The 17359-nt window shown below is 47.6% G+C and overlaps 1 long non-coding RNA gene across 2 annotated transcripts; it reads right to left on the bottom strand.

Annotated features, from left to right (window-relative positions):
* Positions 1 to 1397: 1397 nt before the first annotated feature.
* On the bottom strand, positions 1398 to 10243 carry LOC143653255 (uncharacterized). Of its 2 annotated transcripts, none has more exons than XR_013161196.1 (4): positions 10162 to 10243; positions 9656 to 9780; positions 8072 to 8226; positions 1398 to 2078 (listed from the first exon to the last, which is right to left on the bottom strand). It is a non-coding gene; the product is annotated as an uncharacterized LOC143653255 (long non-coding RNA). The 2 variants fall into 2 exon arrangements; XR_013161197.1 differs by lacking the exon at positions 10162 to 10243 and adding an exon at positions 9984 to 10048.
* Between the last annotated feature and the right edge of the window lie 7116 nt (positions 10244 to 17359).

Genomic DNA, 17359 nt, shown 5'->3' with positions numbered 1-17359 from the left:
ACCCTTATTTATTACCACAGCCCCAGAAAATTTAAATTGTGCTTTACACGGGATGGTCAGGGAAAGCCTCTCTGAAGGGGTGACAGTTACTCTAAAACCTGGAGGACGAGGGGAGGAGCCAAGTAAGCTGAGAGCCTGGGGCAGTAGCAGAGCTCCCCAGCTCAGGGGGTCTCGGCTGCCTCTCACCTGGTTGTCTGGGCGGACTGTAAGGTTGACATCGTCTTCCATTGTGCAGACAAGAACATAGGCTCAGAGAAGTTGAGTGACTTGATGAAGAACGCACTGCCAATTAGAGTGAAGCAACATTCGAATCCAGGACTGTCTGGCCCCATTGATTTAACTAGTGTATCAGACACAGGTAAGTCAATTCACATTGAGTTGGTTAACTAGTTAGTTGTCTGTCTATACATTTTTATTCCTACTTAGCCTCATTCCAAAGAAAGTTTGAACCCCCAGATCTTGTTACTTCCTGAGTCTCCTTCAGATAGGTCCCTTTGCTCCAACTGGCTCTCTGGTACAGAAATTCTTTGAGGACAACTTCTCAGGGTAAAAGTTGAGACCTTTTGAGAAGCTCTTGCAGATAAGGGCGCCCAAGATACAGCCCTGATGCTCATCCTGGAGGAGCTTGGGGATCTTCTGACCCTCCGCTGGGAACTGGGCAGAAGCTTCACAACGCTGTGTTTTTCCCAGATGTTATTCAATCTTCAAAAGGGCTTACCCAAAACTCAAGCCTCCCTTGACCCTCCCTTTACCAGGCCCCAAATCAAACAGGCACCTTCTCCATGGTCTTGGTTACACAGCAATCACAACCTGCAGAGGCCAGGGGAGATCTGTGTTCTGCCTTCCAGCTGTCTTCACTGCCGTGCTGCGAGCGCGGATGGCAACACGGCAACGTCCCTCCCAATCCTGCCTTGAGTGGTGCAGCAGTGAAGATGTTCCAGAGGGGCAAAGAAAGCACTTTCTGTTTAAGCCTGTGGCTCATTTCCAAGCTCGCTGGTTGATGAAACCCATTGCAATGACCTCGATGAGGCACAGGGAAATGGGTCACTCCCTGAATTGCCAAGTTTGCCAAATATAGGTACATTACATCATCGCCACACAGGACCTGACTCTTACTCAATCATGTGTGCAATTTGGGGGATTTTATGAGTAATTTGCCAGCTGAAAGAAGAGGCTGCCATTCAGGGAGCCCTTATTAGCTCAGAATAGCAGCCAGCACTGCTCAGCTTTCCCATGTGCTGGGAACTATTCTCAGCCCATTTACACATATCAACTCATTAATTCTCACAGTACCTCTCAAATCAGACTAGACATATTTCAAGTGAATGGCCACATGAGGTGAGTGGTCACCCTATCGGACAGCAGAGGTATAGCTCATTGCTCCAGCTGGTGGGCTATCACATACCTTCTCCAGCATTCCACCAAGGAACCACTCAAGTGTGGTAGATGGTCAGCACCAGCATCACCTGAGGAGTGTTAGGAATGCAGAATCTCAGGCCCTACCCAGGACCTATTCAAACAGAATCTGAATTTTAATGCTATCCCCTATGATTCATTGGATGCATTGAAAAGATTATTCTCGCCTCCTCTTAAACACTTCTAGGGACAGGGAGCTCACTATCCCATCTCCAAGGAAGCCCATGACATCTTTGGATGATTCTAATTGTTAGAAAAACATTTATGCTTCCTTTATTGAGTTCTCACGATGAGCCCAGTATTGCACTAAGCACATCACAGGAATTTTCTCACGTAAGCCTGGCAAAGCTCTATGAGATGGGAGGTAACCTCAGCTTTTTATCGATGAGAAAACAGAGGCCATCAGTCTGTCCCAGGAGCCAGCTTACAGCCACTCACTACACTCTGGCCACCTGCTGGCTCCACATGCATCCCACCCTGAGGCCTCTCTGCGCCCAGGAGTCGCTTCCATCCTCGCAGTGCTCTGTGGGGACAATCCAGTTGGCTATCACGGATTCATATTTTTGCGGTTTTGCTTATTACCAGGCGCTTGAATAAACTCCATTGGTACCTGCCTGCTCAGCATTTGCTTTCCTCATCAAGGTTCCGAACAAGTTTGGAAACTGGCAACAAAGCAAATAGGCTGGAGTTAATAAAAGTCATATGATGTCATCAGACAGTGCAAATGTTCCTGGTTCCAATTAAATAAAGCATATGGTTACAGCAATCATTTTATGTGAGGCACACATTTTATGTGAGGGTACCCGATTATATAAGATTCATGTTGCACCACTACCGAGAGGGATACCGAACTCGCCTCTTAGCTTCACAAATATCAGAGATAGCAAGCTGTGGCACCCGATGTAAATATGATCAGATAGAAAAAGAACATAAAGACAACTGAGCAGTCTGTCATGGCATTTTGCTCCTTAACTGTTCTGTGCTGGTACAAGCCCCAGGTCACCAAAGGAACACAGCTTTCCATCTGTCTTTCGATTAGTGCCAGGTAATAGCACAGTACAAGGTTGAACATCTGGGTGAAACTTCCCTTGTTGTGCTGAAAATGAACTATATTCTCAATTCAAAAGAAAAGTCATTTGTCTTGAATAGTGATGAATATTATTGGAGAGTATTCATTACCATTGGGCAAGGAAATTCATATCTTTGGGTTACGAATTCATATCATAGGGTAAAGAATTTTATTTGTTTTAAATGAATACCACATTGTTCAAATTTCCAGGAAACTTGTGCTTAAGGGAGAGTGAGGCATGAAAGTGGGAGTAAGGGGTAAGGAATAAAAGGGAGAGGCATGAATTAGAAGCCAAGAGAAATAAGGGGCAACAACCCATGGCCCTGTACCAAATCTACACCACAAAATACCTTTCTGCCTGTTTGTTTCTACGTAACATGAAGTGTCTGCATTGATTTTCTCCACATTTAGAAGTATGTTTGGGATAGCCAATCTTAAGATACAGACCACGTGGTACACTCAATATTCACTTGGGGGGATACAGAGGCACCCCCCAAAATAGATAGTGGTCCCCCTTAGTAACTGATGGTAAAGAGTAACAGAAGACCTTTTTGACTATCAGCTGACAAAGAAAAGCCTAACATATTTAGGTGTCACAAACAGTTTCAATATGAGCCCCGATTTAAAGTGCTAACAGAACTACTGGGCATTTGTCAGGCTGCCGGCACCAGGCAATTTCCAGGGGTTGATGAGTCTCCAGCACAATCCTGGGGTCCACAGATAGTTGGAATGTGCAAACTGAACACTTTCCCTGGTGCCTTCTTAAGTCCCCCCCACCCCCAGACTCCATGGCTGTGGTTGTCCCTTTCCTTCCTCTAACACTCCATGCCCACCTTACACATCTTCTCGCAGGTCCCAGCCTGGGCTCCAGAAGAGGTGAGACTCAGCCAGCAGGAAACCAAATTTGGTTAACCAGCGAAAAAGTCTCTGGGACACACCGATTTGTCAATCTCATATCCTCGTGTTCTAGAACAATGCTTAGCTCACAGTGGGTTTTGAGTATCAGTTTGTCAAATGACTGACTAAATGGCCATCCCTGGAGACCTCGCCCCCATGTCCTAATGTTCTTCATCTAATACCAATGGCAATCACAGCAGCTGACATTTGTCAAAGGGTTATTTTACCCCAGCTCCATGCTAGACCCACTACCAGCCAGATCTGGTTGGTCCACTGATCACCTCTGTAGCACCATGAGACTGCCACCATCAGCGCTACCTCATGCACAAGGAAACCACACGGTGCAGAACGACACACAACATGTTCAAAGACCTTCAGTAGACAGCACAACCAGGACTTGAACTCAGGTCTGCCGGCCTCCTTGTTTCGAACCACCTCCCTATAATGACTTGCTCTGGGTTAAACAGGATCCCCCACCCTGCCCCCACCCCCAGTGCACATCCATCCAGAAGCTCAGAATGTGAAGAAGTCTTTGCACATGTAAGCAGTTAAGACAAGGTCATACCAGATTAGCATGGACCCTAGATCCAATATCACTGGTGTCCTTTTAAGTAAAGGACATGGAGACACACACACACACACACACGCACACAGGGAAGAAGGCCATGAGAAGTCAGAGGCAGAGCCTGGAGTGATGCTGTCCCAAGCCAAGGAATGCCAGGGATTGTTAGAAGCCACCAGAAGCTGGGAGAGGACAGAACGGATTCTACCCTAGAGCCTCTGGAGGGAGCAGGGCCCTGCTGATGCCTTAATTTTAGAATTCCAGCCTCCAGAACTGTGAAACAATACATTTTTAAGGCACCCAGTTTATGGGAATTTGTCATGGCAGCCCTAGGAAATGAATGCATGCCTCATTCATATTTCCATTACACATCCCACATCTTATTCCACATCCCACAGTAATCCAAACACTCCTTCTCTGGGGAAAGGGAAAGGAAAGTCATGCCACCCTTGAGATGCCCCTGCAGCAAGTTCATTTTTGAGCAAGGGTCTTGTGTCAGGCACTGGAGATAAAAGGATGAATATTTGGTGGTGCTTCCTACTCTCCAAGAGTCACTGGCTGGTTTGGGGGGCGAGGAAAAGATGCATATCAGTACAATGTGGCACTGAAACAAGCTTCTCCTGAACACTGGCAAGCTGGCTTCACCAAGTGAGGCACTGAGTAAGCCATGGAGAAGTCACAGAACGAGCCTAACTTCCAGGGGCTCACAAATTGTCTGCCCCCAAACAGCCTAGAGGCTGTACCCCTACGGACCCAAAGGCGGGTCTAGACATGACGTGTTGGAGGCGTGCAGACAGAGTGAGAGCACCATCACTCTGCAGAAGAGGAAGGCAAAATCACCTCCAACAGATGCCCCTGAGTGTCCTCTCATTTCTAAGTATTTTGCGGTTGGTATATTCCCTGGGGATATTTATTTAGGAGGACCAGTATGGGGACGCTTGCTGTGGCCACATCTCTAAGGCATACGGGGGCTGGAGGATTCCAGGGCTGCCTTCCAGGCTTCCTTGTCTCTGTTCTGCTTAGAAGCCCCACCTCGGTCAAGGCTGCCCAAGGCTGGGCCTTGTTGGTGGATGGCCGTGTTTCAGCACGGCAGAAGCAGCTTTCCGGGTGTGCACCTGACTCTGAACAGCACGTCTGAGCTGTTTTAACACTCCTGAGGGTAACCTATAGTGGAAACAGCCTAGAGATCTTCTTCCAGCAGGGCTGTGCGAGCTCATCCACCTCTCAGCGCCCTGACCAAGGCCGCAGGGAATTCTCCCAGCCTTCACGGAACCAATTTTCCAAAGTGCTGTGTAATTAATGCCTCCCAGAAGAAAGCCTCTTCTCGCCGAGAAGGGAAAAATAAAAGCATTCCTGCAACTGGTTTATACCTTGGGCAGAGCAGGTGCGTTTGTAAGAAGTTATAATAGAGGCCGATATTCACCAGACAGTTCGTCAAGGCCCTTCAAGTGTGCTCATTGCTTTTAAAATGCAGAAGCAGAGTCGACGTAGTTTTGTGCAGGACATATTATTGGTATTAATAAAACAGATTAGCTTTTTTGTTCTGTGCAATTTCTGCATAAGAGTAGCTAGATTAGTCTCTGTGACACAAGGCATGGGTCCTCATATATAATTTGTATCTAAACAACACATGGATTTATTCATTGTGTCTCCACTTATTGGGCACCTACTATATGCAAGGCACCCTGATAGATGCCGGAGAAAAAGATGGACAAAATCTCTGCCCTCGTGGACTTTATATTCTTGTGGGAGACAAGCATTAATAAAGTAATAAGATACATCTATTAGATAATTATAATTTATGATAGATGCTATTCAACAAAAAAAGAAAGAAACCAGAAGTGGCTGATATTGAGGGAAAGGTCATTTCCCTAATGTTTCAGGTTCAGCTCAAGAAGGAACTCCCCACCTTTGGAGATGAACTTCACATTTCATTCAGAAAGGTGGAAAGGAGCCAACCTTTCAAAATGAGGAACAGTTGGTGCAAATGTCCTGAGGCAGGATGGAGGACAGTTGGATTGGAGACTTAGAGAAAAGCAGCTGGGCTGGAGTGTGATAAGTTAGGGGGACGGGACAGGAGGAGAAGGCAGGGGCCATGTCAGGTTCCTGGCACCCTGAAGCGGGACCTCACCTCCACCTGCACTCTGAAGCAGGACCTCTCACCTCCAACCCTCTACCTGGCCTTATTGAGCAACTCATCACAGCAGAGGAGTACCTGACACCTGGCACCTCACTTTGCACCCCAGAAGCATTGTCCTGATGCTTAAAAAGAAAACCAGCACACTCTGGCCACCCTCTGCTTTGTTCCAGCAGTTTCTGCAGCAATGAAGAAACAGGCTTCATAAAAAGAGCGTGGGTGATGCTCCCTGGTGCACACCACTCTTCCCACCCCATCGAACCAGCCCGGGGCGGCTGCACTCAGTATGCTGCTGCAGCCACTGATAATAATTGTTGCATTAATTGGTGCTGTCCGGACCAGACAGAATGTAAAAGATCCCACTGTGTCCAATAATTAATGTTTTTCCCTCACTGCAACGCCATTAATAAGGGGCTCTTCCAAGAAACGAGTAATTGGCTGGTTGGGCGTCATTAGGGTATTTATAGATAAGCTTTGGTCTGCAGACATACAGGAAAGCTGATTATGTTTATTTAGACTCTATTATCTATCGCTAATGTGTTATCCTGCGTTCCGATCATCCCTATTCTCCGGGTTCTAATGATACAGGGCACACTCACAATGTGATTTCAGTGACCTGCAACACGGCTTTCTCTCGTTGCAGGGGAGAGGCAGGGACAGAGCGGGGAGGCTGTTCACAGGTTCCGCTTGCTCCCACTCATCCACCGTGAACCTTCCCTTCCTCTCAGAAGTACCAGAAAGACAGTTTCTCCTAATTAAAACTCGGAGGAGTGGAAATTTCTTGGGCTCGTGATTATCTGACAGGTTTTCAAAAATGGGAATCTGGTTGGGGGGACATTGCTTTGACAAACAGGGGAAGGAAAGGACGGCTTGCATTGGAGGTGATCTGTCAGGAGTAGCAAGTGGCAATGGCCCAGGGACCAACAGGACATGGCAGAAAGCCGTCCGCCTGGACAAGCGATGCACACACACGTGCTCTCCGGCCCCCAGTGGGAGGTGGACATGGGTGGCCCGTAGGGCTGCTTTTTCTCCCCAAAGCCTTTGACCCATTTTGTTCCTTGTTAGAATTTTCAGAAGTTATTTCTTCTATTTTTGTATATCACTCAGCACCCCCCCTTCACATCTCTCACTGCATTATATGGTGGGGAAAAAATACGAGATTAGGAGTCTGGAGACTAGGGTTCAAGTTCAGTCTCTGCCCCATGACAGGTGGCTTGTAAGGATAAAGGAAGACATGCAACCTCATCAGGCCTTGGTTTCTACACCTGTGAATGAGGATGATGCTAATACATACTTTGCCGAGGTGGTCTTGGAGAGAAATAAGATGGTAACTTGGATGTCACACCAGGGTGCCTGGCACATGGCAGAGTTGGGGTCCGTGGATATCCACCTTTGCTCATGTGAGCAAAGGGGAGAACACTAGCCTTGTAAGTGTGAAAACATGTAGCATTCACATCTTTTTAAATCCTCAGCCCTGACTTCTCCAGGATCTCTGACTTGTCTCTGTTTTTTAAAATGAGTTCCCGGCAACTTGACCTGTGCACGAATGTGTGATGTAACTTTGCAAATTAAGTGTGTAATGTATTTAAAAAAATGATGCCCTTTCTTCCCACCGCTGGGACCAGGTAATTTGTGGGCACATCTGTTGTACGTGTTGGGGAATACTCGGGGAGATATTCTTAGATCCTGTCCAGGGGTCTAAAGGTTGAGAAGTTGGCTCCTGGGACAGAGATGCTTGTGGCAATAGATGGATAACAGGGATGGGGCAGGAAGTCCCGTGCACAGAGCTGGGCCCTGGTGAGTGACTTAAGCTTTAATGGGTAGATGAGCAAATGGAGAGGCCATAAAGAAACCGGACTACTGTTAGGGGGAGAAAAGGGGACAGGCTTTCCTCACCCAAACACACATGCACAAACACTCACACACATGCAAATACACTCATACTCACACACACTAATGCACACATGCACACACTTGCTGTATCACTTACCTGGCCCAGGCAAGCAACTTAACTTCTCTGGGCCTCAGTGATCTCATCTGTAGAGGAGGGGCACAGGCCTGCTGAGCTCATCAGCCAAGGGGGTTGTGGCGGGAAGCAGGGTGGCTCATGGAATGCTTACTGGGTGCCAAGCATTGTGTCACGTGCTAGAGGGAGCCAAGAGAAAAGCAGAAATGTAATCTTGTCTTTGCCTGAGAGAATGCATCATTCTTTGAATTTTGCAATCGCTCTGCATTTTTCTTAGAATCAATCCAAACTGTTCATCAGTCCAGCCCTGGCACTGCTATCTGACCCAGCATGCCCTTTCTATGGCAAATATTTTCCAATGCTTGTTGCCTATCCTGGAATGAATTTCACAGAAGCTGTAACTTTCCTCCACACAAGATTTAAAAATATACATATATCAGCATAATGCCTTAACTGCAACATAAAGGGAAAAGAGAAAAAGTCATTTGCAATAAAACAATGTGCATTTCAATAGGTAAATTCTCTTGCCTGGCTTTACTAGTGAACCCAAGGAAGTAGTCAGATGCTTGTGTGTGTGTAAAATCGGCAGCAAATACAGACTGACAGCCAGCATGTTGTTTAGGAGACACAAATGCCAAGAGTGATGCTGCCATAGCTGATGTGATTTTCCGGCATGGTGAACACCTCTTGGTGATGTTCCAAGCAAAACACTGAGCAATCTTCCTTTAACTCACACAGTAGCTGCATGCTGAGAAAATTTAGTGTATAATAATTGAAACTGTGCAAAAAATTCCATTTATCTGAATAATAGGGAGCTCAGTCCAGGTGCAGATCATTAGAAAATGGCTCTTCACCTACACAAATGCCCATCAAGACACCTGAAGTTCACATCACACAGGACCCGGGACAGCCCGTTGTCATAGGGAACTGTTAGATGCACTATTGACGTCTTGCAGTCCCAGCACCTGTCCATTGAACTCTAACACCCCACAGATATCGCGGCTGAACCCTGGTAGCAATGTGCCTGCCTCTCCAACACCTGTCACCCTTGGCCAGTGCATTCTCAGCAACCAAGGTGTCTGCCTCTGCACATACTGTCCCTCCCTAGCTGTTCTCAGGGTGGCCTTCTCCTGAGCTACTGCATGCATAGGGGTTTCCCTGACCACCCCATTGACAGTAAGTAACACACACCCTGCCCTGTGAGGATATATTTCTAGAGTGTCTTCTCCACTAGAGCAGGGCCAGCAAACTTCACTATAAGGGACCAGGGAATAAATGTCTCAGGGTTTGCAAGCTGTAGGGTCTCTGCTGCAATGACGCCACTCTGCCTTTGTAGTGCCAAAGCAGCCAAGGAAGATATGTAAACAAATGGGTGTGGCTGTGCACCAATAAAATTCTATTTACCACATCAGGCAGTGGGCCCGATTTGGTCCATAGAGAGTAGTTTTTGACCTCTGAACACGACTGTCTGGTTTGATCTTAAATCCCTCGGTCTACCACAGCGCAGGGCACAAAGTGAGAACTGAATGAAGAGATGAGTTTGTGGAAAGATATGGGTTTATTGTCCAGTTGGAAGGAGGAACAGCAGAAAACATGAGAAGGACATACCTGGCCTTAGCACCTGCAGAAGCGTTCACATGTTGTCTGCACATCCAGCACTATAAAAGTCCCAAGGAGGGGAGGGCAGGACAATTCAGGGAGGACTTCCTAGAGGAAGTAGTCTTGAACAAGATCTAAAGGAAGAATAGGATTTGGAATGCTGTTATCATGACACTCATTCATTCAATCATTAATTCAATCACTCATTCAACTGGCTTTTATTGAATGTCATGTCAGGTGTTGACTAAACAAAGAATGTTGTCAAGTGTTGGGATTCCGAGGAACTTACAGACCAGTCATACTTCCAGGTAGCCTAATGCTCAGGAGAGACGGTTACCTCTGGGGATGGCTCAGTGGTGCCACAATCAGACCTTCCTCCCACCAGACATCCCCAGCACCCACCCAGACTGTGCCATGCTTGTGAAATAATCAGAATTATTTGTCACAATTGTTCTCAGCATCCCCCTAAATCATTACCCTTCAACCCACCCAGTCCCACTCTAATCACAGCCTACTCTTAGACTCTCCATTCACCCAGCAGCATAGTGATATGCTCTTCCCAGGAAAGGGGTGCAGTACTGGTGGGCTTCAGAGGGCAGACTGGGTTTTGAGCCATGACCCCCTGTGACATCAGAGCATCACAGCACACGCCCCAGGCCGCACGCCCCAGGCCGTTTTAAGTAACCAGGTAGCAAGCGACCTTTCAGCATGGGTTCCTTGAGACCGTAAGTCACAATTCTTGACAGGCACCGGGAATTGAACCCAGGTCTCCAGCATGGCAGGCGAGAACTCTGCCTGCTGAGCCACTGTGGCTGCCCTGGAAGTTCTCTTTCAAAAGAACCAAATTTAGCTTCATTTTTCCTTTTCTTGGATTTTCGCCCCTCTCAAAGCTCAAGGCCCCTCCTGGCCTGTTTTTTCCTTTCTCTCTTTGCTTTGGCTTTTTAGTAAATTCAGAGCCAAACGTGTAGCCCACAACCTTCCCAGCCCTAATGTCATATAATTAGGGGGGTAACCCAAGCCCTCACATCAATGTATTTTGTGGTCTTATTTCCTCTCCCTTGGATTTCTTGCCTAGTTTTGATGCCGTTGTGATGTGCATGTCTCTGTGGGAGCCTCGAGTCCTTCCAGGAGTGAGCTAGGTGTCCTTTGGGGTAAATAAATAAATAAATAAAATTACAGAATGTCCTATTTCCCCCCTTCCCAACCTTGAACCCATTTTATTATTAACTTTGAGCTTAATTATTTTGAAGGTTAGCTTGATTTTAACAACCCCAAATTGTTAGCATTTCATAAAGAATAACACTTCGCATCTGCTAATGAGGGATAAAACAGATAAACTAATTTTTAAGCACAGCACTTACTTTGTGTCGTACAAACAAGGAGAAAAAATGGTCCATACAGGAAACTCTCTGCCATGCCCTACTTCCTATCCTAAACACGCCGTGTCCTCGGGTGCTCCTGACCAGTGTGCCCTGCCGGGCAGCCCCCGAGCACCTCGCAGGAGCGCGGGAGCACCAGGCTACAGCACGGGAACCACTCAGATCACAGGTGAAGAAAATCCCCAGTGGGCCGCTCTCAGCAGGCGGCGAAGCGGCGGGCTTCGGGGGGAGAACTCCTCGCACATCCCTTTGTTTGACCTGTTCAATAAATCCAGTACCTTTGGGGTCAGGCACTGTGCGAAGCATGGGAGAAACAGGTGAACAAGGCAAAGAAAAGTCATAAGCTCACGGGCCTCACCTCAGAGTGTGTGGAGGACTCAACAGACAAGGAGCTACCACACAAACAGGATTGTTCCAGCTTGTACTGGTGTAACCATGAGTGGGGGGGTTTCAGGAAAAGCCTCTCCGAGGAGGTGGCGTCCTGGCCCTGAGAAGGCCAGGGGAAGCAAAAATCAAGGAATGCAACAGTGTCCGAGATGCAAAGGCAAAAATCAAAGACTGCAACAGTCCAAGATGCAGAAGCTTAGTGGCCCAGTGAGGTTTCTGGTCTCCCCCTGAGGTCCCCGGCAGACAGGAAGGAACTTCTCACGGGTGCCAGAAGGACTGGTGACAGTTGCCCGCAACTGTGTTTGCAGGAACAAGACAGTGTCACACACACACACACAAAGATAGCAAAACCCTGGTTGCAGCAGTGGAAGAACAAATCAGGGAAGAAACAAAATCGGGGGGTGAAAATGGAGCCAGGCCCTCCTTTTCTCTAACATCAACAAGGGGTCCTCAGGCAAGCAGGCCCTGCTGAGATATGAACCCGGCAGGTCTGTGGGCATCTTCCAGGGCCCAGTTCCTTCCAGCCCTGTCTGAGAACCTCAGGCCTCCCATAACCTTCTCGGGGACTCCAAAGACCAAAGCTGGCAACTGCGTGCCATCTACTGGGCCGCTGAGAGGACGGCAATGGCAGCTCCAGACCCGCCAAGGATCTTTTCTTAGCCGAGGCGCTAAAGCTCTTTCCTCTCGGCATTTATCTTCAGATACTGCTGTTCTGGGCCCGCCTGGGAAGGGAGGCCAATCCGCTGGATAAACAGCGAGGGCTTCTCACCCTGTCACTGAGTGGGTGACGCATGCCAGCCCCCCAGGAAATGGGTACCCACGCCAGCAACCCAGGGGCTCTCGCGTGAGGCCTGCTGGCGAAGTCTGAGCCTGAGGATCATGCAGTGACGGGCGGGGAAGGCACAAAACTCCACCTCACCACCTTTTTAATGAGTAAAATCCTCTGGCTGCTGCCGGGGCCCCCAGAGACCAGCTATTAATGAGCGCTTATAATAGATTGCGCCTGTTTTATACATGTACGGTGGCCTGGGAGAGACACTCCAATTTCCATTTTACATCTGCTGCCGTGTTCGAGTGTCTCCTTAAGGGCAGGAAGACACTCTGCCAGTTTTTGCCTTTAAAGAGACACACTCAAAGAGAATTCCCTCCCCGCAGCCACCTTCTATATGTGAGCACTTTTCAATTTTCAAAGTATATATTTAGATTATGTATATGAAACCCTGAGAGATGCTGGGAGGCAGCAGGGCCTCAGCTGCACACAGCTGCTTCTTGGGGGTTCGAGAAAGTGGGGATTCTGGTCCTCAGATTCTGCAGCTTTGCTCACTGAGATAGGGGATGAGAAGAGCCTCGGTTTTGCTCTCATTTACAGACTCGGGTTCTAGGTCAGCAGGCAATGTTGGAACAAGCTTTGATATTCGTGTACAGTATGTGAGTCGAGAGAACTAGGGAGAAAAGCTGGGTGGAGAGTTAGTGAGCTGGATGAACTGATGAGTACGGGGTAGGGGGTGGGGGCAGAAAGGAGACGAGACTGGACTGAGAGCACGCAGTGGGCCAGGAGATAGGGTTAGATTCAGGCTGTAACTTCCCAGGGGTCTTTCTAAGATTAGAGGAGCATCCTGAGTAGAGGAGAAAAGGAAGAGGAGGGAGAGATGAGAAAGGGCTTTAGAAGACAGCATACATTTGGAGGTCTCAATGACGCCCCTGTTGTCACTGGAGCCTGTGTCTGCAAGACACCTGGGAGTGGGCATGAAGTCAGGGAATGTATTAAATGGCAGTGTGGTATAGTGGAAATTAAGTCCACCAGCTCTGTCATTGATCTGCTGTGAGATCTCGGGCAAGTTGCTTAACCTTTCAAAGTCCCCACTTTTCACCTCTAAAGGGTGAGAATACTGCAGGACGGTTGCAAGAATTATATGACCAGCCACATGGACAGTAGGTACTTGAGCATGGGCAATGCTGGCTCAGTAGATTCCAATTTTTTTGTAGCCCCTAATCGTCTGAGTCTCCTTAGGACAGGAACTCCATCCTCCAATCATACCCAGAAGCCCCCAGGATAAATCCTTCATGAAGAGAAGAAATCTAGAGAAATGAAACTCGTCTTTATTGTGAAAGGGGACAATGAGGTGTGAAAGCCACTGGCAGTGTGAATTACTGTTGATTTCATCATCGTTGCCATTTCTGGAACAACCAAATGAAGGCACAGCCCCAGAAAGCACAGTTGTTCCAATCCTAGACCCATGGTATCCCAGGGCATTTCCAATGATATCAAAGTGTGCTGCAAAATTCTCACCAAAGTTAATCTGCATTTTTAAAATTCAAATGCCACCATTCTTGGTCACCAGCACACTGACAAATGGGAGAGGTGCCATACAGTTGCACTATGGCTCTCTGGTAGCTACATCCCCGATACCTGTTCTCTCATTCTTCCTCATTCATAAACCCTACACTCTTGGGGTAGCACCAGCCCAGTTACAGGCTTAACTTCCCAGCCCCTCTTGCAGCTACGTATGGCCGCGTGGCTAAGTTTTGACCTGCAAAACACAGGAGAGCTTATAGAGAAGGGTTTCTTGGAAGAGTCTTTGAAAAAGGAGAGAAAACAGCTTTAAGAAAAGTCTCTTTTGTTTTATACTCTTCATCTTTCTTTCTGCCTGGAACGTGGATGCAATGCCTGGAGCTGTAACGAACATTTTGGAACGTTAAAGACGAAAGCCATATTTGGGGAACAGTAGCGCAAGAGGAGAGATGCTAAACTTTGGCTACGAAGCCACCACCCCAGCATACCCAGAGCAACTTCTATAGAAGAGGAAAACCTTTGTGCATTTAAGCCTCTGCTATTTGGGGTTTCTGTTATGTGTAGCTGAATCTAATCTTAGGTTATAAGAGGCTGGAGGTTGTGTGAATGAGGAGCTCTGGACCTCTGGCTATGAATTCATTTTCAGTAGGAAACAGCGTGGGTGGTGGTGAGAAAGGAAACAGAATGTCGTGATTCAGGATGGGCATTTGGCAGCACCTTCTGTCTAGTACCTGTCAACTTTAACTAACGCTAGTCCAAGGTGATTGATCTACCTTTCCTCCCTGTTTGACCTTCTGGAGACTTCAGCCCCTTCCAGCCTAAAGCCAAAATCTAAGGGGAAGGGGCTGCCGCAGGGAAAGGGCATAAGTCAACATGGTACCAGGCTCAAACGTTAGCAGCTGCATGTCCTTGGGCAAGTCACTTAACCCTTGAGCCTCAGTTTCCTCCTCTGTAAAATGGGAATAACTGTAGCACATACCTCAAAGGGGTGCAGAGAGAAGGTACACAAAGTGCCTGGAACTCAGCCCTCAAAATGATAACTATTATGATTATATATTAGCTATTAATTAATAGTATTCATATTTTTAGAGAGAGGTCTTGGGGCATGTTGGGGCCGTGGTGCATCCTTTCTCCATAGATGCAGCGGGCAGCTGAGCTTTGGAAAAATGGCATTAATCGCTTCTTCCCAGGTGAGGCAGAATCAGCTCCAGGTCCAGGAAGACCTGAGAATTAGAAAGAGGAAGGGCCAGTGACACCACTCTGGTCACTGGCTTCACCACTAGCTAGTTGTGTGACTTCAGGCAAGCCATATGAGCTTTCTGAGCCTCAGTTTCCCCATCCTGAGATGAGGATGTCAAGCTCCATCTCTGAAGCCTCTCCCACATCAAAGCACAGCAATTCTACGAATATAGGAATCAGACAGCCAAGCCCTACCCCCTCCCTTCCACCCACAGGCAGTCTTGTTCCAGCCCTTCACCCCTGCCAGCCATTCTCAGATGTTCTCTGCTCTGAGGTTCCCATCATAGTGAGGGCTTAATTCAGAGAGAAACTCTCATATCCACAGACACCGAGGCTAGAAGAGGCTTGGGAGAAGAGTTTGCCTTCCTTTACATTAAACTGGTGTGTAAAAATCCAGATGTGTAAACTCAACAGGAAGATTATTTGTAAAAAGAACCTTCTAGAAATAAATTATCTTGTTTATTTGAGAGTCTGCCACATAGAAGGTAGAAGGAAGTTAGGCTGAGTGGGTAGTTATCATGCTCAAGGCACTGAATGGCACATTTTGCATTATACTGCATAATTTTATCCTCTTCCATGCTAATTCCATGAAGTAAGCCATAGCATCCTTATTTTGCCGACAAGGTAAAGTGGCAGGGAAGTTATATATTTTGTTTAAATTAAGGCCAAGCAGATAACAAATGTGTGAGCCAGGGTTATAACCTGGATCTGATCTAGGCTGTCACCACAGTGCCATAATCTTGAGACCTTAAAGGAGAGAGAGAAGCAGTACAATATGGGATGACACCAATCCAGGTATCAGGACAGAATTTCCATCTGGAACTAGCTGCCCCTGGCTGGCTATGTGACTTTGGGGCAGTCATAGACTCTCTTTCTGCCTGGGTTTCCTCATGAGTAAGACATGGGCTTCATGGAGATCTCGAGGCCCTACCCAGCAGATTAGCGCCTGCAAGTGATCTCCAAGATGCCACCCCACCCTGTACTCAACATACACCAGGCCCATCAAAGGGAGAGCAAGTAGCCATGGAAACAACACAGGGGGAGGGAGACTTCACTGCCTGGGAACCTCATCACCAGTTCAATCTCTTCACAGGGAAATGGGCACACTTCCTAATCCTTGCAAACCCCTCTTTCCATATCCAGAAGGCTGGGGGCCTTGACTCCACAGCTCTTCCCTGCCCCGCCCATCTCTGACCATCTCTGATCCCCGTCCATTTCTCCACTAGGCTTCCGAACAAGGGCTGATCTGCTCACAAACTGAACATGCAGTATTGGCTTTCTGGGGGAAACTGGGGGCTCTCTAAATCTTTACCCCAACTCCTGTTCCTATTTAGAGACTCTCCCCACCCGGGAGTTTCATCAGGAGGTGTCGGCCCCTTGCTTGCATTAATGTTTACCTGCATTATCCAGGCAGTGCCAAATGATGTAACCACTCGGTGACATCCTATGAGACTTTTGCAACATATAGATGGTGTTGCTGTAAAAAATTTAACAGGCCGACAATTGACACTTGAACTCTTTTGAATCCGCCAATGAATCTGATGCCCACGTGTTGCCAAAAGCATTTATTGTCTCATAATTTGATTTACTTTTTTCCACGCTGCTCCCAGTGCCTGCAAGGAGGGGCAAAATGGCTGATGTCTCCAGATGCCACGGAGGCTAATAAAGCTTGCTGTGCTCCCAGCATGCTCTCTGCTGTCAGAAACCGGCAATTAACTTAATAGGGTTCTTGAAATGGAGTCGATCCGGAAAATGTGGCATGTGTTGACACACTCCTGCTGATCCAAGCAGCCTCCCACCATTGACTTGCAGGGTCTGTTTGCTATTTGAATTATTTAGGAGCTTGTTATGTGAATTAAAAAGCAGCACTTTGCAGCATTAAGTCTAATATTTTATGATCTTCAATTGATTAGGTGGGCTTTCAGGATTACATGGAAAGGTTAAGATAAAGCATGCCTCAGACAGGCGGCTCTCACCAGTCTGCTTTGCTTTTCAAAAACCCAATGAAAACCCAAAAGGAAGCTGCTCCCATTTGCCTACCAAGAGCGTCTTCTGGATCTTTCAGATCATCAAATTCCTTTTCCACTCCGAGGTGCTCTGGGTTCTCAGGACCTAAAGGAAGCTAGTCCCCCATTTCTCTACCTTTCTTTTGTCTCTTCATTGGTACAAAGATTCCACTGGTGCGATGCCCAGAGGGATCGCATCCCAGGCCTGGCCCTGCAAAAGGAAAGCCTGCTATGGCTTCTCAGCTACTCACTCAGACCCCAGATAGGCACCACTGCCATGTTTGCCCTTGGGCAAGGGTGTGTAGCGTACATGCCCCATGCAGCACAACGGCCTCTGAAGTGTGCAGACTGCCAAGTCCAGAGGACCTCCTTCTGCCAAGAATGCCAATTCATGCCGGCCCAGCCCTGC

This window comes from Tamandua tetradactyla, chromosome 13 (genome assembly GCF_023851605.1).
Source record: "Tamandua tetradactyla isolate mTamTet1 chromosome 13, mTamTet1.pri, whole genome shotgun sequence".
Taxonomy (NCBI): Eukaryota; Metazoa; Chordata; class Mammalia; order Pilosa; family Myrmecophagidae; genus Tamandua; species Tamandua tetradactyla.
The sequence above is the reverse complement of the archived record's forward strand: the minus strand, read 5'-3'. Positions and strand labels throughout refer to the sequence as shown.